Below are 24247 nucleotides of genomic sequence, written 5' to 3' on the forward strand. Positions count from 1 at the left end.
AAAAGTGGTCTTTGGCTAGGTTTTTGTCACCTTGTCACAAACTAGAGTCATCTTGGAAGAGGAATCTCAATTGAGAAAATGCCTCCATTGGATTGCCTGTAGGCAAGTTTGTGGGGCGTTTTCTTTATTAACATTGATAATAACATATTGATGTGGGAGGGCACATTCCACTGTGCTTGGGATCCCACAGAGGTGGCATCCCACATGGTCCTGGGTGGTATAAGAAAGTCTACTGAGAAAACCATGGGGAATAACGTGTAGAACAGAAATTCTTAGAGTTTTGTGGGTGTCAGAGTATGGCAAGGTCTTTATATTGTGTCATATGGTAGAGCAACTGAGCAGTAAGTTGGGGGGAGAGTGGGAGTGCTTTAACCAATCAGCATTCCTTCATGGTGTCTGCTTCCATCCTTGCCTCCACATTCCTGCCCTGACTTCCCTGGATGATGGGCTACAAGCCGTAAGATGAAGTAAATCCTTCCTCCCAAGTTGCTTTTGGTCATGATGTTTTATCACAGGCATGGAATCTCTAAAACAGAAATTGGTACCAGATCTGTGGGATATTGCTATGGTAGACCTGACCATGTTTCGGGGAGGACTGTGGAAGTATTTTGGAACTTAGAGCTAGAAAAGCCATTGAGCACTCAGGGTTTAATGGCCTGTTCTGTGGGAGCTTGGAAGATAAGAAGGTTCAGAGTGATGTAGATGGTGGTGGCCTGGCTTATGTTTTAGAGGGAAGCAAAGACTACTGGAGCCATTTGTGTGGTGTTTTGCATTAAGAACATGTGGTTCTAGGCAGCTAGGGTTGAATAACCTGCTGTGATTTACAAGAGAGCAGAATCACTAAAGTGAAACCTTTGCAATGGACGCTGGTCAGATCAGCCTGAAGAATCATCTGTGATTAAGAAGAGACCATCATTATTGAGGCACAATCTTCTGGGAATTATTTCCTCAAAGTCAGCACACAGAGTCTGTAGTCCAGAGAGAGTCGAGGCCGTACCTTGTGCTGGCAGTCAAACGTGGTCATGTCTAATAGACTCACTCCCAGGTAGTACTGCTTTGAAGGCATGAATGGGTCATGGAGAGCAGCTGAGGTTTGACACAGGGAGAGATCAGGAGAAGCCACTGCTGAAGGTGTAGTAGGGGCTCCAGGATGGAGAGAAGTTGAGACTTTGGCACCATGTGGCAAGGTCAGAGTCCCTGGAGAGAGCTCAGAAGAGGCTGGTGGTGACTGTGCAGCCCAGTTGGAGCAGGTGACCCCAGCATTTTGGAGATGCCAGTGTTATGAGACAACAACCCCACACAGCAGCAGGTGTGGTGTAGAGCTGGCTTGAGCTAATGAGATGAGCTGTGTGTGCCGTGGAAGGCAGAGCTGGAGAAGCAGAACTGCCACACCCGTTGATGCTCAGAGGACTGAGTGTCCCAGAAATCTGCCTTGAGCTTCACACTGTTGGATTTTGGTTTTGCTTTGACTGTGACTGCCCTGGTTATTCCCTCCCAGAATAAGAAAGTTTCTAACTTATTTTTTTATTTTAAAGGATCCCACAGTTGAGAGACTTTGAACTTTTAAAGAGACTGGATTTTCAGAGAGACTGAATGTTGAAAGAGACTTCAGATGTTTTAAAGATACAGCTTTCTAAGTATTTGAATTTTTTTAAAGTCTGTGGAATAAGTCTTACCACAGAAAGCAAGCCAGGAAGCAGCATTGCTTCCTGGTCTCTGCATCAGCTCCTGCCTCCATGTTCCTGGCTTGAGTTCCTGTCCTGACTTCCTTTGATGATGGACTGTGATGTAGAAGAGTAAGCCAGATGAGCTCCTTCCTCTGCAACTTTCTTTGGGCCATGGTGTTTTATCACACTTGGAAACCCTATGACAGGCATCCAAGAGAAAACAGCTTAGATGCAAAAGGAAAACAAGGAACTGGGGAAGAGTTGGCAAGTACTGAAGGGAAATGTTTGACTCGCTTTGAACAACTGTGAATTCAAATTTAAAAATTTAAGAACCATGTGTGAGTCTCCGTGTGCTAGATGAGTAGTCATGGGCATGTGTCACAAAATGGAGACAGCCCTGGCCGTAAGTGACCAGAATGAGCAGATCTCCCTTGCTGATGGACAGTCAGATCACTTAACAGGAAGGTTGTGACAGAGAGGACAAGTTAGCCCAGCCTGACCAATACTCTTCCTTTTATGCATAGCCAGCTTGTCATGTACAGCTTAAATTTAGAGTGGTAAGACTCAAAGTTTCCTAAGTCCTCACTGAACAACTATCAAACCTTTGAACACAACTTTTAAAACAAGAACTGGATCCTTTATTTAAAAAAAAAAAAAAAGTCATTGTTTTTGCAGTTCCCTTTAAGAAATTGAACTTCCATCAATCCACATTATTGATTGAATGAAGCAAAGAGACCCACACACAGGTCTGGGGCAGACTGTCCTGGGCTCCAAGGAGAAAACACAGCCTACCCAGTGCCTTGTGGCACCAGGAAGATGGGCACTATTATGGTGAGTAAATGTATGGAGTGGTATGGTAGAGAAAGAGACACAGAATGGTCCATGTCCTGTGGACAGAGGCATATCTGAAGAGGTGAAAAAGGTGAAGAGCGGGCTGAAGTGGGTGGCTTAATTGCCACCCAGGACCATGGTGATGTCTTGGCGGGGCTACTGCCAGGGCCTATGTCTGGGTTTGTAGCCCTGAATGCAGCCACGGTCCGAGGCTCCTGATACCACCAAAGGCCGAGGGGTAGGGTTGTACAGTGTTGGCCCCGCCCCTCACTGGCTGCAGCACTAGGGAGAACTGGCCCTGCCCCTCACTAGCTGAAGGGCTCAGGAGAGAAGATCCTACACCTCACCTGGGCAGCACAATAGAGCTGACCCTGTTCTCAGGGGCCTGGCGAGCTGGCCCTGAAGGTGTGAGAACTGGAGAGCAGGTCATGCCCCTCTCATCTGCTATGTGGTGGCATGGGTGAGGGAAAGATGCCCTCCTCCCATCTCACTCAACACCTGCAGCTGGTGGGGGACCTGTCCCAACCCGATAACCAGCGGCCGCACTCAGGAGAATGGGCCCTGTGCCTTGCCTGGGAAGCACAGTAGAGCTGACGCTGTAGACAGGCACAGGTAGGCCAGCCCTGAAGGTGTGAGAGGGCTTGGATGAGTGCTAACTTGCCTAGCATGCATGAAGCCCTGGTTCAATCCTCAATATGACATAAATCAGGCATGTATCACCATGCCTATAATCCCAGCACTTGGGTGGTGGAGTGGCAATATCACTAGGTGCTCAAAGGAATCCTTGGGTACATGGTAAGTTTGAGGCCAACCTGGGCTATGTGAAGCCCTGTTTCAAAAAAACAAAAAGAAAAAACTTTGATAAAACATATACACTTCGTCGGGCGGTAGTGGCTCACGCCTTTAATCCCAGCACTCGGGAGGCAGAGGCAGGTGGATCTCTGAGTTCCAGGCCAGCCTGAGCTACAGAGTGAGTTCCAGGAAAGGTGCAAAGCTACACAGAAAAACCCTGTCTCAAAAAACCGAACTAAACAAACAAACAAACAAAAATACACTTTACTGATTTAACCACTACAAAGTATAGAGTCAGGGTTGAGCACATTCACTTTCCAGAACTGACACCAGAGTTCAACTGTAACTTCTGTTCACCTCTTGACAACCATATTTTAACTTGCTGTCTTTCTGAGTCTTCCCACCCTAGGTATCTGACAGTTATCCAGTACCTGTTCCTTTCTGTGGCCTATTTCACCCTGCACAATGTGTTCGAGTTTTATTCATGTTGAAGCAGAATTTACTTCCTTTCTGAGGCTGAAGAACATTCTGTCCCACATGCAGACCACATTGTATGTAGCCATTTGTTCATGGATGAACAGCCAGGTTCCTTCTACATTTTGACTTGTGAGGAATGATGCTATGACTGTAAACGTATAAATATCTCTCTGCTGTTCCTGATTTTTTTCCCACTCTAGCAGGTGGTCATATCCAGAAGTAGGATTGCTGGATCATATAACAATTTGATTATGAGTTGACTTTTTCAAGTTTTTTACATACATTACGGAAAGTCCTGGCCTGAGGTGTCCTGCCCACCTCAGCTGCTCCCAGAGCCTCCGATGAAGATCATTCATCAAGGATTTTGTATCCAAGTCTTGAAAATTTGTTTCTCAAGATGATGCTGACATGGGTGCAGGTGATGCAGAACACCAGATAGAACTGGAATAAAAAGGCTGATTTATTAATCAGGTGTCAGAACTCCAGTACACTTGAAGAGTAGATGCAATTAAAATCTGAAGCTAAAATCAGAAAACTAAGTTCTAAGACATTATGTAGAAAATCTCATGTCTGTTTGTATTGTGTATCAAACATAAAAAGTAAAAAGAAAGTAAAGTATTCATCTGTGGATTTGCTCTCCCTCTCTCTTTCTCTCTTAACTTGGATAGGATCCAAAGTTGTAGTATCTGTGTTTACTTTCTAGAGTATTTATGATGATAGGACCCAAAGTTGTGGTATCTGTGTTTACTTTCCAGAGTATTTATGATGATAGGACCCAAAGTTGTAGTATCTGTGTTTACTTTCTAGAGTATTTATGATGATGATAGAACCCAAAGTTGTAGTATCTGTGTTTACTTTCTAGAGTATTTATGATGATAGGACCCAAAGTTGTAGTATCTGTGTTTACTTTCTAGAGTATTTATGATGATTGTGGATCTAGGAACTGTGAACTGCTAACAGAAGACTCCCTGAGTTTGTGTGATTGGTTAATCTTTGAAAATGTACAGATGAAGGGACTTTAGAATTACAGTCTCTTAGTTAGGATTTCTGTTTCTGTGAAGAGACACCATGACCACAGAAAATCTTATAAGGAAAACATTTAATTGGGGTGGCTCACTTACAGTTCAGAAGTTCAGACCATAGAAAATCTTATAAGGAAAACATTTCACTGGGGTGGCTCACTTACAGTTCAGAGGTTCAGTCCGTTATCATCATGGTGGGGAGCATGGCAGCATTCAGGCAGACATGGTGCTGGCTACATCTTAATCAAAGGCAACAGGAAGTGGTCTGAGTATCACACTGAGCAAAGCTTGAGTATAGGAGACCTCAAAGCCTGCTCCCACAATGACACACTTCCTCCAAAAGGCCACACCTACTTCAACAAGGCTACACCTACTAATAATGCCACTCCCTATGAGATTATGGGGGCCAATTACATTCAAACTACCACATACAGTAATTATGAAACTGGCTAAGCACTTTCTTTTATCATATTCCTAGTTAGTAAAATATAGAAGAAATAACCATGTTGTGAAAAAGTGATCAAAACCCTGAATGCACAGCTTCTGTACATTATCCACCATCTCCTGCCTCACTTCCATCTGCCTTTTCCTTCCTATCTCCCTTCCTAAAAGTGACTTTAATAGTTATCACCTAGTAACATGAGAAGCTACACCCATAAAGTTTCACCAAGGTGACTGCCCAAATGTGGATGACACTAATGAACATACCAAAGTGGATGGGGAAGAGCTCACAAAACCTCAACCCTACACAAAGACTATAGGAAACTGAGGAAAGCTGGGAGGAGAAGTGGTCTTCTCCAAGGAAGAGCACACTGATGGGTGTCCAGTGTCAAAGAGCCCTGAAAACACATGTGCAAATAACATTTTATAAACTCAACAAGTTAAATTTAGGAATGTGTGTGTGTGCAATAACAATTAATGAAAAGAGAGACCACAAAGCTAAAGGAGAGTGGGGAGTGGTATCTGGGAGGGTTTGGAGGGAAGAAAGGGAGACTTATAATTATGTTAAGGGGGAGATGAAACATTCCACCCTACAGGGTAGGTGAACAACTCAAAAGCTTCAGAAAGTCCCTGAAACTGAGCAGATTCACTAGTCTCCTCTGCCCCCAAGGTTATGTAAGCAGCTAGACTCTGAGAGTCTCAGTCCTGCTGAGCTTCCCAATAGTGGCTCAGACCAGCTGAACTACCAGAAGAGTCAAGCTCTAACCTCTAACCTGCCATGCCGTGCTGTGGGATGGTCTGTATGTCAAATGTGTTGCTGACTGGTCAATAAATAAATCACTGATTGGCCCGTGGCCAGGCAGGAAGTGTAGGCGGGACAAGGAGGAGAATAAAGCTGGGAAGTGGAAGGCTGAGTCAGAGAGACACTGCCAGCCGCCATGATGACAAGCCGCATGTAAAGATGCCGGTAAGCCACGAGCCACGTGGCAAGGTATAGATTAATAAAAATGGATTAATTTAAGCTGTAAGAACAGTTAGCAAGAAACCTGCCACGGCCATACAGTTTGTAACCAATATAAGTCTCTGTGTTTATTTGGTCGGGTCTGAGCGGTTGTGGGACTGGAGGGTGGCAGAGATTTATCCTGACTGTGGGCCAGGCAGGAAAACTCTAGCAACAATGCCGCCTGCAGGTGGTGCAGTGAACTCCAGACTTCCAGCCTCTGTGAACTGTCACCTGTTACAATGGGTGGGCTTCTGGTGACGCAACTGTCTTTGAGTCATATTTGCTCCTGTAAGTAAACCCTCACCCATACTCTTATAAGAAACTTTCCATAATAAAATATTGGTTTACCAATCCTGGCTTTTATCTCTCATTAATTCCCTATCTGAGTGAATAGACGTTAGTTTTCATCTTCTCAGGCATAGTATCATACAACAGTAGTTCTCAACAGAGAAACCAATTCTAAGGTGAATTCTATAAATCACTAAAACTAAGTTCATTGAATCCTGTCCCTAGAAATCCATCCCTGTAACTGCCCTCACTTTGTCTAGGCATAAATCCTAAGAAGATGAGTCTTGGCTGGAGACCTTAAGCCCCACACAGTCACCTGTATTTGCTGCCACTAGATCTTGGTTATTCTTGAATGTTTTTCCTTTTAATAAATTGTTATTCTACTTTCAAATTCTTTTAAAGTGATCAGTGTACCTCCCTACTTTCAAATTCTTTTAAAGTGATCAGTGTACCTCCCTTTCCTCTCTGACTTTATCCATTACCATTGGATTTGCTATGCTCAGCATTTAGTTGTGTTATTGATTGACAAGATTCATTTCGGCTCTAGTTTTCTTTCTTTCTTTTTCCCCAAACAACAAAAAAGACAAAAAAACCAAGCAACTGAACATCCTAACAGCTTTTATTTAATTCTCAAGCTTCTGTCCACTTTCGATATCCCTGTCACCAATGGTTGTATCCTTAGCAAAGTGTCTGGTGACAGTCAGATTTCATTGGATCAGTTGGATAAAGCTGGCAAAAACACATTAAAAATGATCACAATAATTCCAGCCCCAAATCCAGGCAGATAAGAACGATATTACTCAATAACTTAACCCAACTGACAGGCAGAACTTGTCCAATGGAAAGGCTCATTGGCATTCAGCAGCTAAGATTTCAAGTCCAACTGCTTTAGGTAGTGGCTGTAGATATTTACTTCAAAATCATCTGGAAATCTCTGGCTCCTTGAGCTAGCTCCCTTTAAGTCTTTCTGAAAGACATGGTGTCATCATGTACCTCCCTCTGCTGATGTTTTCCATTTCCCAGGCCAGGCCAGCCGTTGACACAGAGACTGATATTTGATGACAGATGGCTCTGTGAGCTTCTGGTAAGGCCATATCTCACTTTTGGAATGCAAGTGATAACCAAGTTCCTCTAGAGCCTTATTTATTATACTATCATTGTGCACAAACTCATTAGATTAAAGCATTCTGCCAGTCAACTTGATCCTACTCTTCCCCAGCTGTCATGCTGGCAGCTCGAAGATGGCTACAGATGATACTGACGGACAGTACCTCTGCCATCTCTTGCTTTCCTGGATTCAAAGCTACTCAACCAGGAGAACATGTTGGAAAAAGAGCTAGGGAACCACTGTGCAGTATGCTGTATTTAATCACCACAGTGGTCACTAAACGGTACTCAGGGGGTTCTGCTGGCAGGCCTTCCTAGCACTGGCAAGTCCACACATTACCACCTTTCAAAATCCACCAAAATCTGCTGCATCCCTCCCTCCAGTCCCACAAAGATGCTGCCAGTTACGCATGTGGTCTAGAATCTGGCTGAGGACCAGTCTTTCTATGCCTGCATCTAGTCTTAATGCACAAACACTTCTCGTTGGCATTTCTGCAACAGTATAGTAATCATTTATTCAACCACTCATTCCATAGGTGCATCCATCAAGGAGGACTTATCGTGTGCCAGCTTCTACTCCAGGCCAGATACAGAAAGATGGATTCAGTCTCTGCCCTCATGGACTTGTCTGTCTCATGGGGGTGGGGAGAAGAATAGATCACCTGAATGTGAATTGTTTATAGAGTGGTGTTTCAACAGCTAGGACAAGTGGGCAGCCAAATACAGTGACTTAGGGAATCCTGAAACTTGTTCTCTAACCACAGATTAGTCCCAGGCTTAGCAGGTGGCTCTGTTCACTTGGTTTAGACTGACTTCAGAACTCAGAAGCCAGAGTTCTTTCCATTTTGCTCTTCCACCATCACCAGGGTACCATACTGGTGTGTGTGGCCAAGCCGGGCCCATAGGCAGTAAAAGTAGAAGTCCTAGAAAGGAGAGTTCCTTCTCGTATTCTGTTATATAGCAATAGCTTGCTTAAAATATGTTGGGAAACCATCTCCATCTTGACACATGCTGCTAAGAAGAGTAAGGAGCCTTGCAGGACAACTGATGGTTTGCTATATCATGCCATGTGCTCAGTATTGAAAGAGGAGCATCCCCAGAGAGGCTGAGCCATGTAGTGGTTAAATGTTCAGGTTCAGGACCATACAAACATACACACTGGAATCCTAGAACTAGGCATGTTATCCAGCATCTGAAGATACTTGACAGTTGCCTAGGATGCTTGATAATAGATATTATCAAGCTTAGATAAGGACAGAGCCTTTGGGCTGAATCTCAAAGGGCCAGAGTTCAGCAAGAGGACATCTGGGAGTTGAGTCACCTTGTGCATGGGTGAGTCATGGAATGTACATAACTAGTACATTGTTTTCTCCAATAAGCAATTAGCATTTTCTCATACCACAAGCTAGTGGACTGTCTCTTTGTGAAGCTGAAGTGTAGGTGACAGTCCAAGCTGGGAGCTAGGAAAACAGCCAAAACAGACCCTGAGATCACACAAAACACCTCAAAATGTAGGCCGCATTATTCCAGTTCATTCCAGATCTGGGTTTGATAGTCCTCCCAGGCTGAGTGGTTTTTCAAGGATCCCAAGTCTACTCAACATGGACAATACTGTCCTTGTGGCTTTTAATCAATGGTTCTTTCCACAGGCCATGAAGATTGAACAGTGAGCTGTTCTTCTGTCTTCTCTTTCACTGAAGCCTTCCCCCAGTTTCTGGCAAAACTGTTTCTTTGAAAAGAAAAAGGTAAACACTAACTCCTCAGGTCCTATTTAATAGCCAGTGGGGGCTCTAGCATTGGATTAAGGAGAGGTGCTGTCTCAACCAAGAGTTATGGTCCTTTACCCTTCCATTCTAATTTTTTTTCTAAGTCCATTTTTTAACAGTTTACAAAGTAGTAGGTTTCCATAGGACACTTTCATGCATCCTTGTTTTGGTTAACTCTCATCTCCTTACCTCCTTCTTCCCTCCTAACCCCATCCTCACTTAAACATCTCCACCCCAGTATTCTTTCCCTCTACTTTCCTATCACATTATGTTCTACTATACCCTTCCTTAGTGCCTTCTCCCGTTCATCACCCCATCTAGGCTCCTTGCCCCTACAGTCACTCCAACTTAAACATATAAATCTGAAATTTCAAACCTGTGATCCACATATGAGAGAGAAGCAATGACTGTCTCTCTGAGCCTGGATCCTCGTTTAGTGTATTTCCCAGTTCCATCAATTCTTCTGCAACGTTCATAATTTCATTTTTCATTAAAGCAGAATAAAATTCTATGCATGTATGTATCACATTTTCATTATCCACTCATCTGTTCCTGGAAATCATGGCTGATTCCATTTTCTAGCTATTGTGAAGAGCTGTAACAAATAGGAGTGAGCAAGTATCTCTGTGCTAGGATGTAGAGTCCTGTAGGCTGAAGTTTCTGTCCTGCCACCAGCTCCCAAATAAACACACTGAGGCTTATATTTATTACAAATGCTTGGCCAATAGCTCGGGCTTGTTACTAGCTAACTCTTACATTTAAATTAACCCACATTTCTCATCTACACTTTGCCACGTGGCTTGGTACCTTCTCTCAGCATGGCATGGCCGTTTTGCTGCTCCCTATGTCTCCCTCCTCCAACTCTGCCCTTCTTCCTCCCAGAATTCTCCTAGTCTGGCTCTCCTACCCAACTTTATTTGCTCAGCTACTGGACAGTCAGCTTCTTTATTAAACCAATCTGAGTGACAAATCTTCACAAAAGGATTATTCCACAGCACAGCCTACTGTGTGTATGTCTAGGAGTGGTATACCTGGGTCATGTGGCATTTCTCTTAGTTTTTTTTTTTAAGATTTATTTATTTATTATGTATACAGTGTTCTGTTTGCATGTATCCCTGCAGGCCAAAAGAGGGAGTCAGATCTCATTACAGATGGTTGTGAGCCACCATGTGGGTGCTGGGAATTGAACTCAGAACCTCTTGAAGAACAGCCAGTGTTCTTAACCTCTGAGCCATTTCTCCAGCCCCTCTCTTAGTTTTTTTTGAGAAACCTCCACACTGATTTCTGTAGTGGCTGCACCAGTTCGTACTCCCATCAACAATGAATGATGATTTCCCTTTCCACATGTCTATGACAGCATTTATTATCCTTTGTTTTCTTGAGAATAACCAGTCTGACTAGGGTGAATTGGAATCAAACAACAATTTTAATTTGCACTTCCCTGATGGCTAGGGACATTGAATATTATTTACTGGCCATTTGTATTTATTCTTTTAGGAATTCTGTGTTCAGCTACACAGCCTATCTTTTGATTGGATTATTTTCTTGATAATCAGGTTTGTTTTGTGTAGTCTAGGTATTTATCCCCTTCCATGTGTCTATCTGCTAAAGATCCTCTCCCATTCAGTAGACTTCCTCTTCACCCCATTAACCCTTTCCTTTGCTGTAAAGCCTTTTAATTTCATCAAGTCCCATTTGTCAATTGTTGGCAATATTTCCTGAGCGACTAGCATCTCATTCAGAAAGTCCTTACCTATGTCTATATCTTGAAGTGTTTTCTTTTCTTTTTCTTCTAGCAGTTTCAGAGTTTCAGAGGTTGCATTAAGATCTTTAATGCATGTGAAGTTGATTTTTGTGTGGTGTGAGAGATGAGTATCTAGTTTCAATCTCCTACATTATAGATAACCCATTTTTCCCAGCACATTTGTTAAAGAGGCTCTCTTTTCTCCAGTGAGTATTTTTTGGCTCTCAAACTATATGGCTATAGTTTTTATTTGCTTTTTCTATTCTGTTCCATTGATTTATGTGTCTGGTTTCTGTTTGTTTTGTTTTGTTTTTTGTTGGTTTATTGTTGTGTGTGTGTGTGTGTGTGTGTGTGTGTGTGTGTGTGTGTGCCATTACCATGTTTGTTTGATTATTTTGTTACTGTGGCTCTGTAATATACCTTGAAATTAGGTTTGATGATACCTCCAAACTTCCCTCATCCCCTCAGGATTACTTTTTCTATCTGAGGTTTATTGTGGTTCCAAGAGACTTTTAAATTTTTTTGAAGCCAGGCAGGCGTGGCTCACTCCTTCAATCCCAACACTCAGAAGAGGCAGAAGCAGGCTAATCTCTGAGTTCAAGACCAGCCTTGTCTACAGAGGGAATTCCAAGACAGTCAGGGCTACACAGAGAAACTCTGTTTGGAAAAAAAATGGAGCTGGAGAGATGGGTGAGCGTGAAGAGCATGTACTGCCCTTGCAGAGGACCCAAGTTCAGCGCCCAGTACCTACAGCTCACAACTGTCTGTAACTCCAGTTCCAGAGGATCTGACACCCTCTTAAGGACTCCACATGACTCTACCCACCCCCCAAATCCACATGATTAAAAATGAATCTTTAAAAAACTTTTAAATGATTTATTTTGTCTGTTTCTGTAAAGGATGGCATTAGAATTTTGAGGCGGATTGCACTGAGTCTGCAGATCGCTTTTGGTAAGACAGCTGTTTTCACAATATTGATTCTCCCAACCCCTGAGCATGGGAAGTCTTCTCATCTTCTATGAGTGTTTTCTTCCATTTCCCTCTTGAGTTGTTTTAAAATTTTTCAGTGCAGAGCCCTTTCACATCCCCACTTAGGTTTATTCTAAAGTGACTTTTGTGCGTGTGGCAATCGTGAACGGAATTGTTCCCCTAATTTCTTTCTAGACATCTTTTTCTCATGTTAATTTTGATTCCTGCCACTGTGCTGAAGTGTTTAGCCATGGTAAGAATTTTTGGTGGAGTCTTATTGTGCCACCTTTATACATGGTTTGGCGTTCCTTCCAACAGCTTTCAACACACTTTCTTGTTCTGCAAATTTAGCACTTTTCACTACAATATGATGTGAGGGTTTCTTTTCTGGTCCTGCCTACTTGGTGCTCTGTGTGCCTTTTACACCTGGATGGGCCCCTCTAACCCTTGGTTTGGGAAACTTTCTGCTTCAATTGTATTTAGTATGTTTTCTATGCTTTTGGTAGGGAGGTCTTCTCCTCCTTCTATGGGCAGAATTGTGGATTTGATCTTCTCATGATATCTCAAAGATCTTATGTGTTCTGTTTATGTATTTGAAAAATGTACCAGTGTCCTTAAAGAAATGTGTCAGTTCTTCCACTCTGTCTTCAACCTTGGACACTCTTCCCTCCCCTTAGTCCATTCTGTCAGTGAAGCTTTCTGATGCATTTTTTATTTAATGTATCACATTGTTCATTTCCAGTGTTTCTGATTGATTTTTTTCTTCAGTAAGTTCTTTTCCTCCTCCTCTTTCTTTGCATGTGCATGTCTGTGTGGCATGTGCATTTTCACTTGTGTAGGTATGTGTGTGCATGCACACACACACTAGCACCCATACATGGTCTGGAGGCTAAAGGTTGATATTAGGTGTCTATTTTGCCCTCCCCAGTCACACTCCCACCTGTAGCCTCTGCTCTGGATGTTGCCTCTGCTCCATCTCATGGATCTTTGGGTATTGTCTCTGTTTGTCTCATGGCTTTTTGCACGGATCAATTGCCTTCATACTCTTTGAAGCCGTCTAATAAAATGTATTTTGTTCAAAGATCTTTCTTCTCTGTAATCAGCAAAATTAAACTGTGCTAGTAAAAGAAAAAGTAAGAGCTGACTGGGGAACTGACTGAGATGGGCCCAGAGGAACTTTCTAGAATGCTGAAAATGTTCTGAACTTCCCACCACAATTACATGAGCATTGTTTCTGTTGTCCATTGCCGAAATATAAATTGCCCTCAAACTTAGTTATTCAAAAACAACTATATTCTCAGGATTCCTGTGGAAGAGGAACTTAGACAGGGTGCCACAGAGACTGAAGTCTGTGATGCCTGGGGCCTCGGCTGAAAATCTTAAAGACCCTGGGGCTGAAATATTCTGATGACTTACTCCCAACTTTGCCTGTTGCCTGCATCCTAGGCTGCCTCCATGCATTAATCAGTTTCCCACCACTGTAGCAAAGTTCCTGGAATAATCAGCTTACAAAGAAGAGGGGTTGATTTTGGCTCACGGCTTCAGAGTTTCCAACACATGGTACTTGGTCCTGCTGCTTTGGGCCTATGGCTGCACAGTACATCACGGTAGAAACACATAGTGGAGAAGACTGTTCACCTTATGGTGGCCAGGAAGAGAGAGTGTAGTGGGTAGCTGTTCCAGCTTTGACCTGGAAGTATCACTCCCTTTGAGGCTTCGGTAACTGTCATGCCTACAAGGTGGAGCCAAGAGAGGACCCTGAAGACCCGAGATTCGGATGGGCCGGCTCTCTTGGTTCCTGGATCCTGGACGCTGGAGGTAGACCGAGCAGAGTTCTCCAGAGAACACCGCTGGACTGCGCTTCACCTTTCCCAGACTCTGTAACCTATCCCTTCACTTGTAAGTTACCCCACAAAATAAACCTCTCTTTTAACTACGTGGAGTTGCCTTAATATTTAAACCAATACGAGAGAGTAAGGGGCAAGCATTTCAACATCCTCTTCAAAGGCACATCTCCAGAGTCCTGTAGGCACCACCTCTTAAGAGCCTTCCATGTAGGCCCCACCTCTTAAGCATCTTTCAATAGTATTATGGACAGGGCATTAAAACTTTTAACACATGGACCTTTGGGGCATTTCAGAACCACAGTATGGCAAGCGTCAGCAAGATCATCTATCTACACATGGTTTCTCCCTGTGGCTTCTTGATTTCCTCTACAGTGCAGTGGATGGATTTTGAGGAACAGACGGATGGAAAGAGGGAAAGAGAGGTGCAAAGGAAGGGAGAAGGGAGAGAGGAAAGAGGGGAAGGGAGGGACAGAGGGAGAGACTGGTGGCAGAAGGGAGAGGGCGTGAACAAGAAACACTTCCAGGTGGAGTCGTTGCCATGGTGTTTTAGTTTTAGAAATCATATCAATGGAAGAAAGTCACTAATGCCAGTGCAAATTTGAGGAAAAGGAATGGAGGGAGTGGCACATAATTTGCAGATGTTTATCTATTTTATTTATATTTTTAGACTTATTTTTATTTTATGTGTTTGTGTGTTATGCTTGTATGTATGCCTGTGTACCATGTGTGTTCCTGGTACCCATGGTGCCAGAAGAGGACATTGGACCCTTCAGAACCGAGTTACAGACAGGTATGAGCCATCACATGGGTGGTGGGAATCAAACCCAGCTCATCTGGAACAGTAACAGTTGCTTCTAACCACTGAGACATCCCTCTCCCCCTTCAACAAGCTTTTAAATCCTCTCAGGCCTATACAATTGTCGGAGCTCCCTGACTGAACACTTAACCCGTGTGCATCTTGCAGTATGCCAATTACACTTTTTTTTGAGATATGATCTCACTATGTAGCCCCAGTCAGCCTAGACTATACCTCTGTTTTTTAAAAGTAGAAACAAACATGATCACCGCAAACCCTAAAATGAGACCCCCACCACCACAGTCTTTTTGCCTCATTTTACTTCACAGCACTTGCCCCAACCCATCACAGCGTTGCGTACTGATGTCATCGTTTGTTTGCTGTCTGCCTCCTACTCCCACTCACCACCCCAACGTGATCATAAAATCTAGGACAGTGAGCACTTTATGCTAAATACTAACCTGGGTCCTGAACATGGCAGCTCCTAGGGCAGCATTTATGGAATGCACAGGACAGCTCCAGGAAGGAAAGTGGAGACTTACACAATTAAAAACAGGAGTCAGGTAGGCGTGGAGGTGCACACTTGTACCGCCAGCACCGAGGAGGCACAGTAGGAGGATCTCCAGGTCAAGTTCAGCCTGGGCTCCCAGGATGGTTCATCTGCCTTGTCAACTTCACTAGACTTAGCATCACTGAGGAGATAAACCTCTGGGCACGTCTGCAAGAATGTGTCTAGAAAGTGTTAAAGGAGGAAGGAGAACCCACTTTGCATGTGGGTGACACCATCCTGTGGGCTGGAGTTTCAGACAATAAAAAGTAACAAACGAGAAAGTGAGGGAGTATTAAGCAGGAAACGTTTGAAAGTCAAGCACAGCCAAAGTTTATTAAAAAGAACTATTTTGTTAGAGTTTAAAAGGAAAAACCCCCACAGTAAGCTGCAGCTCTCTGGAGAACAAAGAAAGGGAACTAAAAAGGCATGCCACGTGAGTTATGCTGGCAAGGAGGGGCTCCATGGTAGACAAGTAACCACTTCGTGAGCAAAGGAGCTTTAGAGAATGAGTAAGGAAAGCCGAAAGGACCAGAAAAAGCAAACTTTCAGGCCACCATCCAAAGCAAAAACATAAAAAGGGAGAAAGGAAAAGTTGCCTCTTTCTGACTCAGAAAGGTAGGTGGAACCAGAACCTTATGGCAGCTTGTATGGCTGGACTAGCTAGGGGCAAGAACTCTGGGAAGGAAAATGACTTAAGGTGAGCCCACTTTCCTGGGGTGGCTTTGCCTTCCTGAGGGGTGGTCCTTTGGCCAGGTGATTGGCCAGCCTGTCTGGATTAATTCTTTTATGTCTTGGATAACCTAGGCCAGACACTCCATCCTTTAATGGGCCTTTACTGCTGCTTAGTCAGCAGCGATGTGAAAATAATCAATGAGTTACACAGTAAGATACAGTCTCAAAACAAAACATCTGACCAGACCAAACCTGGGCTCCCAAGATAGCTCAGTCAACAAAGTGCTTACAAGAGGAACTAAGCTCAAACCCCAGAACCCACGTTTAAAAATCCAGGCTCAGCAGATCCCCGGGCCTCTCTGGTCAGCCTACTAAGTCTAATTGTGGAGTTCCAGGCAGGTGAGAGAGCTTATAAAATGTAAAGGAAAAAAATATGTAAAAGAAAAAAAGAATGTGTTAACTTCAAAAGTATATTGCAGCTAGAGGCTGGGGAGATTGCTCAGTGGTTAAGAGCCCTTCCTGCTCTCCTGGAGGATGTGAGTTCAGTTCCCAGCATCCATGTCAGCTGTTTCCCAGCCACCTGAAACTCCAGCTCCACGGGAGCTTCTGGCCTCTGTGGTCATACACATTTACGTATGAATGTATGAATGTCATGCATTCGTACAGATACACATAAATAAAAGCAAAATCTTTAAAAGGTGGGCAGTGCCTGAAGATTTACACCTGAATTGGTCCTCTGACTTCCTCTTGCACCCACATGACACACACGTTCATATGTGTGCACATGTGCACACACAACTCTAAAAACAAAACAAACAATAGTAAGTCTGTTTGTATCCTTGTATCACTCATTATGGGCAGGTCTCTAGTTTCCTTCACTCTTGACCCCAATGTTCTTGGTTCTTGGGCTCCTGAATGGATTCAGACAGAACACATCAGTATGTTAAACAGTCAAGAGTTTAACTAGAGGCAAGGAAGCAAGAATATATTCTATTTTCTTTGAAAATTTTCATATAGCTATATATTGCATCTTGGCCACGTCCCCTCCACATACATACACTTCCCCCTCCCGCTCTTCTCCCCTACAAAAACATCTCCCTTCCAAATTCAGATCCTCCTTTTTTTAAAATTTATTTTTATTTTTATTTTTATGGCAGTCACCAATTGCCACTAGCTCTCAGATAGGGGTAGGGCACAGGGAGCACTCTGCTGTGGAATATTCCTTTACACTGTGTGAAGATATGTCACTGTGATTGGTTTAATAAAAAGCTAAATGGCCAAGAGCTAGGCACAATTTTCAGGGTAGAGAGAATTCTGGGAAGAAGGTAGAGTTGCCAGTGAGACACAGAGGAAGCATAACATGTAGGAGATGAGATAACAAATCATGAGCCATGTGGCAGCACATAAATTAATAAAAATGGGTTTATTTAAGTTAAAGAGCTAGTCAGAAACAAGCCTAAGCTATAGGCCAAGCTTTCATAATAATAAGTCTCCATGTGGTTATTTGGGAGCTGGCAGGTAGGACAGAAAAATCTACCCTATAGCACCCCCCACTAAGAATATACTGCAGAAAAAGAGTGGGCTGAGCAGAGAAGCATCTGCTGGATGCTGATAGTCTACGGACTTATACTCCTGTTGTCTCTTCCCCTGTCTCCCTCATTTTGAGGAAAAGGACATGCTTTTCCCCAGAAGCCCATTTTGCCCAGAATTCAGTCTGTTATAAATAAATATAAATATATAAGATGCAAGAGCACATGTACGGCTTAAAGTATCCCTAAAGTTGAAAACTTTAGTAGAGGAAGAAGCAACAACACTTTGCCACATGCTTCCCTGGAATTGTTGTGTAGCCGGAAGATTTCCTGTGTCTCAGCCTGCAGGAGGTTGGGACAAATCTCTCTTACTCATGTCCCAGTTATATTAATTATAATTATAATATATTTAAAAATATTATATATTTATATATTTATATATAATTATAAATATAATTTTAATAAGCCCATGGCTCAAGCTTTTTGCTAGTTAGCTCTTATACCTTAAGTTAGTGCATAACTATCAATCTATGTATTGCCACATGTTCCGTGGATTTACCTGCGTCCCATTACATGTAGCTCCTTGGGCGGCTCGCTGACATCTCTCCTCTCCTTCTTCCTGTCTCTCTCTTTGAATTTCCTGCCTGCCTCTAAGCTGCCTTGTCATAGGCCAAACGGCCTTCTTTGTCAACCAATCAGAGTAACACATATTTGCAGCATACAGAAAGACATTCCCCCATCATCGTTGTCTTGAAGTTGCTTTAAGATGATCTAGCTAGCATGGGCCACTATCAGCCATTGCCCTTTATATCTTGTTTTTGAGGCTCTGAGCTGGCCCAGCTGGAGTTGACCACCACAGTTATTTTTACAACCCTTTTCAGGCCGTTGAGCTGGTCCACTCATTGTTCTTTACGTCTTATTTGGGGGGAATCTGTTTTTCTGTATGTCCTGGTACTAGCCTGCTCCCTAACAGCATTGAATGCAGGTCTCAGATGTCACATTCAGATGGAACAAGGGAGAGAGCATCTCCCTTGGACCTCCAGGTCTAGAAGGATCCTTGGAAGCAAATTGGTCTGGTTCCTCTATTTTTTTGTTTGTTTGTTTGTTTGTTTTGATCTTGGTTTTTTGAGACAGGGTTTCTCTGTGTAGCCCTGGCTGTCCTGGAACTCACTTGGTAGACCAGGCTGGCCTCAAACTCAGAGATCTGCCTGGCTCTGCCTCCCAAGTACTGGGATTAAAGCCATTGCGCCACCACCCGGCCTGGATCCTCCATTTTTGAGGACTGTGAGAATCTAACAGAGATGAGGAGCTTGTTATAGGGCACACAGCAGCAGGTTTGAAAGTCAGACCATGTGATCTGGGTCCTGAGACAGGGCTCAGCACTACTGCCCATGCAGCCTCCTCAGGAAGTTGACTTCTAGTCTGCCCCTGAGGCTGGATAGGAAATAATTGAGACTGAGTCACACTATCAATGTAAAGCTCACACTTTACACTACATGGAAAGAACATGATTTATTTATATATATTTTTATTATTTTTAGTTTTGGGTGATTTGAATTGCCCTTGGTGGTGAGATCAGCCATGGAAAATGTATTTTTGGTCACTCATGTCATCACATCCTCCTGCCCCCTCTAACTGATGTGTGCTCTGCAAAAGGTAAAGGTTTCTAAGCCAGCTCTCGCTCAACAACTGATCCCATGATAGGAAGATATGAACATGTTCCTGCCACTCACTGTAAGAAAAGCTTCTGGATCTTATCTTTGTTGCATGCTGGAAACACTAATTAATTTCAGGCATTCTCCTATTGTGTTCCTCCCAACTCTGGAGTGTGAGGCGCTCCTGCATTGTGCAGCACAAGCCAGATAATGGCGTGCTTTTGCAGAACACAAGTGTTCAATCCCGTGTTTTAGTTCTTATTCAAGTTTCTTGAATGACTCTATTTAAGAAACCCACATTGGGACAAAGAAACACACTAGTTCACGTGGAAGATTAATTTCAGAAAAGTATAGAGATTTGCAGGGTGGCATACATCAGTTTTGAGAAACAGCAAAAATGACAAATGGCCTTAAATTATTAGTGAGTTTTAACCTTCAAGTTGACATCATCACATTACTAAGCAAAATAAGCTACTGGCGATTTTTAAAATACACGTTTTTTTCTCACCCATCCTTGTTTTCCACTTCGTCCTCAGTGTTACCTTAAAGACACCACTAACTGAGCCCAAGAGATTTTATGGGTCCAAATGTCACCCGTGATGAAGGTACAGACTTCATGCATATTCAGCATCATCTAAAGGATGATTTATAATTAGTCACTTAAGCAGCAAATTAATAACATGACAAGATTGTTGTTGCAGGTGCCTATCTCCTTTTACTCTGTAATTGTTGTGACCATACATTCCAATTTTCCAGTTCATGTTTCAGCTAAAATGGCATCAACCTACTTGGTCACCCCAGGCTCTCTAACAGTAATCTGCTAGGATCTCCCAAGCACTACTGTGAGTCCCATCAGACAGAGATGCTGCATATTGGTAAACCCTGCTACACCCTCCCAAAGCTTTGCATGTAGTAGATGCTCCCTGAGGGTTGAGCAACTGCATCTCTAAAGACCGACAAATACTCTCTGTACTCTTCTCCCTTAGAAAATGAGATCCTAAAATCCAAGAAACAGGTTTGGTATGGTGGTCATATCTGTGAAATTTGGCATAAGAACATGATGAGTCATACCTCCACTGTGGTGTCCAGCACTGGCCCTGTTGAACTCTACTGACCCCTGTGGCTAGTAATTGTGTCATGACCACATGGGCAGCTGTACAGCTAGCGGAAGCACTGTGCTGAGGTATGGCCCAGCTGTGGACCAGCAAGTGACCAATGATGTATGAGTGAATGGAGTAAGCACAGTAGAGGATAAAATCTGAAAAGGGAAATAGGGCAGATGGAGGACAGCCAAGAGCTGAGCGCAGCAGTGTGAATTCAACCCTAGAGAAACCAGAGGCTTCCACAGTTCCTGAACATGGCTCTAACGATGTCCCTAGAAATACGACGCATCACATGTAGAAAAAGTGGGACAAGTCCTTTTGAAACCAGTCGGTAGTTCTTATGAAGTTCAACATATTCCTACCATGCAACCATTATTTTCAAGGTGTTTGACCGAAAGACATGGTAACACAGTCACAAAGACTCACACACTAATATTCACATTGCCCGACAGATGTTCCTATTACTTGGAAAAGCAGACTGGCTCTCAGAACATGATGGTTTTTGCTTCAGGGTGTAACTTCACCTTCATGGACAATTGTCCTCATTTGTGGGATAAACTTTTAGGCTCTGCTGTTCTTGAAATCTTAAAAAAATAAATAAATAAAATTTAAATGTCTTAGCCCTGTGCTTTCAGCTTTCTTTAAATAACACTTTTTTAAATATTTTACATTTTATCAACATAATTTCTTATAGTTTCTACCAAATGTGTCAGGCTTCTTATTAAGAGCTGAGTTTTAGGGCTGGAGAGATGGCTCAGAGGTTAAGAGCACTGCTTGCTCTTCCAAAGGTCCTGAGTTCAATTCCCAGCAACCACATGGAGGCTCACAACCATCTGTAATGAGATCTGGCGCCCTCTTCTGGCCTGCAGGGATACATGCAGGCAGAATACTGTATACATAATAAGTAAATAAATCTTAAAAAAAAAAACAAAACTGAGTTTTAAGTCAGGTTTACTCAACAGTCTGTTTCCATCAGGTTTTATCTACGTGTTCTACAACAGCTAAATTTTAAGGCATGATTTGTTTTTCAATGACATTGTAACTAACCATCTGGGTTTTTAATAACCATACTTAAAAGCCTAAACCAATATGAACAGAGGACAAACAGGACAGCCAGTATTTTGCTCCTTGTCCTCCAAGGTCAAGTAGGTTCCAGGGAACCATGGCACATATCTTGAGAAGTCCTGTAACACAGCTCTAACTAGTCACCTGTCCTCTCGAACTGGGAGGCCATGGCATGGAGATCCAGATAGGAGACTGTAACCAATGTACATTCTGCAAAGGATAGAGACAACCCAGAGGGGAATGTCTCCCACAGCAAAGCCCTGACCCATCCCAACAGATGGCACAATTAGCAAAAGAAAGATTAAAGCAGCCATAGGCACTTACCAAGCCCAAGCGACCCCTGAGGTGCTGGGAATAATCCTTTTGTACACTGTAAAGATTTGTCACTCGAGTGGTTTAATAAAAAGCTGATTGGCTGGTAGCCAGACAGGAAGTATAGGCCGGACAACCAAACTAAGAATGCTGAGATGAAGAAGGACAGAATAAGAGGAGTCACCAGTCAGACACACAAAATGGGATAGAGGTAAAAGCCACATGGCAGAATGTAGATGAATAGAAATGGGTTAATTTAAGTTGTAAGAGCTAGTTAGTAATAAGCATGAGATATAGGCTGAGCATTTATAATTTATATTAAGCCTCTTATGGTTATTTGGGAGCAACTGCTGGGACACAGAAAAACTCCGCCTACACTGAGGACCAGACCCTAAATGCCCTTAACCAAACCAAACCAAACCAAACCAGACAACACAAAACATCAGTTTTGGCCATCCACATGGTTTTAAATACCCAAACAACCAAAGATTAAAATTATTGGTAAGATTATAAAACACACAAACAAAATCTAAACCAGACTTTTAAAAACATAACTGTTGTAGGGTATTTGTATATTGTGTGAAGATGTGTTGCTGTGATTGGTGTAATAAGAAGTTGAATGGCCAATAACTAGGCAGGAGAGAATAGGTGGGGCTTCCGGGCAGAGAGAGGAACTCAGAGAGAAATGAGTCTAGGCACGTGGGAGTTGCCAGCCAGATGTGGAGGAGGCAGGATGGGCATACAGAGAGATGAGGCAACTAATGTCACATGGCAGAACATAGATTAATATAAATGGGTTAATTTAAGTTATAAGAGCTAGTTGAGAACAAGCCTAAGCTAAGGCCAAACTTTCACAATTAATAATAACTCTCCATGTCATTTGTAGGCTGGCAGTCCAAGGAAAGTCCAACTACACATAATCAATGATCTAGGTCTTAAAGGCTTCCCCATTAAACCCTGAGTATGGGCTACTGACATGCCAGGTGGAGTGATCAGCCTCCCCAGATGTAATCAGGGTAATGACTCTCTTGCCCTTCCTAACTGTAAACAAAATAATATTTGTAACGTTCCTGATAATATCCCCTTTGTTTTACAAGATTTACAAAATCTGGCCAAGGCCACACCAAACGCTACCATTCTATTAGCAAACAGCTTTGGAAACAGATTTCTGGGTTCTTATGTGGAAATGGGTTATGTCTGTTATAATTTTAATAGTGAGTCAATTAATCTTTGGACCATGTGCACTTAACAGTTTAACTTAATCTCCTCTTACTGCAGTCAATCTCCCACTCAGACGGTCCTGTGCCAATTCAACTACAACTATTGGGGTCTGCTTGATTTTCCTCTAAGGCTTGAAAGTCTACAAGAATGGGAGTCCTAAATCTTTCTGCATCCCAGCTTATTCAATGCAAATTTAATCCTGATTCCTATTCCCTTTTCTCCCTTGAACCTCCACATGGCCCCAGGTGTGGACTCAAACCCCAGGTATCCACACTGCCTTTGATGGTGACAGGAGCCTTGGACATCAGTGCAGGTACTGTCTATGGCAGGGCCACAGACCCAGACATGGCGCAGGCTTCAGCTCGGGCCATATGACATCCTGGCCCTGGGGGGCAGCACATGTTACTCAGGTCTATATGTAGGTGGCAAGCAGGACATCTACCTCAGCCCGTTCCTCACCACCCTTGCCTCTTCAGATCTGCCTCTCTTCCAGCACATGAATCATTCTGCCTCTCTCTCTCTCTCTCTCTCTCTCTCTCTCTCTCTCTCTCTCTCTCCCATTTTGCCACCCTGTACTCACTCACCATAATGGTGCCCGACTGCCCAGGTGGCTCCAGTAAGATCCCATGCCTCTGACCTTCTTGGTCACACACACACACACACACACACACATACACACACACACACACACACACACACACACACACACACACACACACACACAAAATTAAAATAAAAATTTTAAACAAAACAACAGAAGTGGAAACAGAGGAGACTTTCCAAGCTGACACAGTTACTCACGTCTGAAATCCTAGCACTTGGAAGATTGAGTTAGAAAGATGGCTGTGAGTTTTAAGTCAGCCTGGCCTACAGAGTGAAACCCTGTTTCAAAACAAAACAAACAAAAGAGACTTTGTTGAGGTGTTTATGTCTTAGGATGAGGCTAGGCAAACTCATGACACAGGGTTCTACATTGTAGGACAGAATGAATTAAGTGACCAGCAAAACATGGACAAGAAGCAGAGGAGAGAAAGAGAAAGGGGAAGGGTAGGCAGAGGAAGATGGGAGAGAAAGAACATCATTTCTTGTAGTTAATGATACATCATTTTAATGGAAGTCTCACTTATCCCACTACTCCAAGAAGATCTGTTCCACGTCCCACTTCCTCTACCAATTCTTGCTTCACTTCATCAGCACGCACGTTAGGCCTTTTTCTTTCTCTCTCTTGAACTCATATGCTAAGTTCTGTTTATCTGTAAATATTTGTAGTATCCCCCTTCACAAACCACTTAATGTTACTTAATTTTAAATGTATTTATGCTTGCTCACTTGGAACATAAGCTCCTTATGGTGACATTGGACCCTGGGTCTCCCATAGTTCCTTCACGTA

General features: G+C 43.1%; 1 long non-coding RNA gene across 2 annotated transcripts in view; it reads right to left on the bottom strand.

The window, feature by feature from the left end:
• The window catches only part of LOC128102579 (uncharacterized), a 32100-nt gene extending 16649 nt beyond the window's left edge, over window positions 1-15451 (bottom strand). The window contains exons 1-2 of one of the 2 annotated variants that reach the window (XR_008215458.1): window positions 15212-15451; window positions 1677-5028 (exon numbers count right to left, since the gene is read on the bottom strand). This is a non-coding gene — a long non-coding RNA (uncharacterized LOC128102579). The other variant, XR_008215457.1, reaches the window with a different exon arrangement.
• Between the last annotated feature and the right edge of the window lie 8796 nt (window positions 15452-24247).

Source organism: Peromyscus californicus, unplaced genomic scaffold (assembly GCF_007827085.1).
Source record: "Peromyscus californicus insignis strain IS unplaced genomic scaffold, ASM782708v3 Scaffold_7__1_contigs__length_154581171, whole genome shotgun sequence".
In the NCBI taxonomy this organism is placed as follows: Eukaryota; Metazoa; Chordata; class Mammalia; order Rodentia; family Cricetidae; genus Peromyscus; species Peromyscus californicus.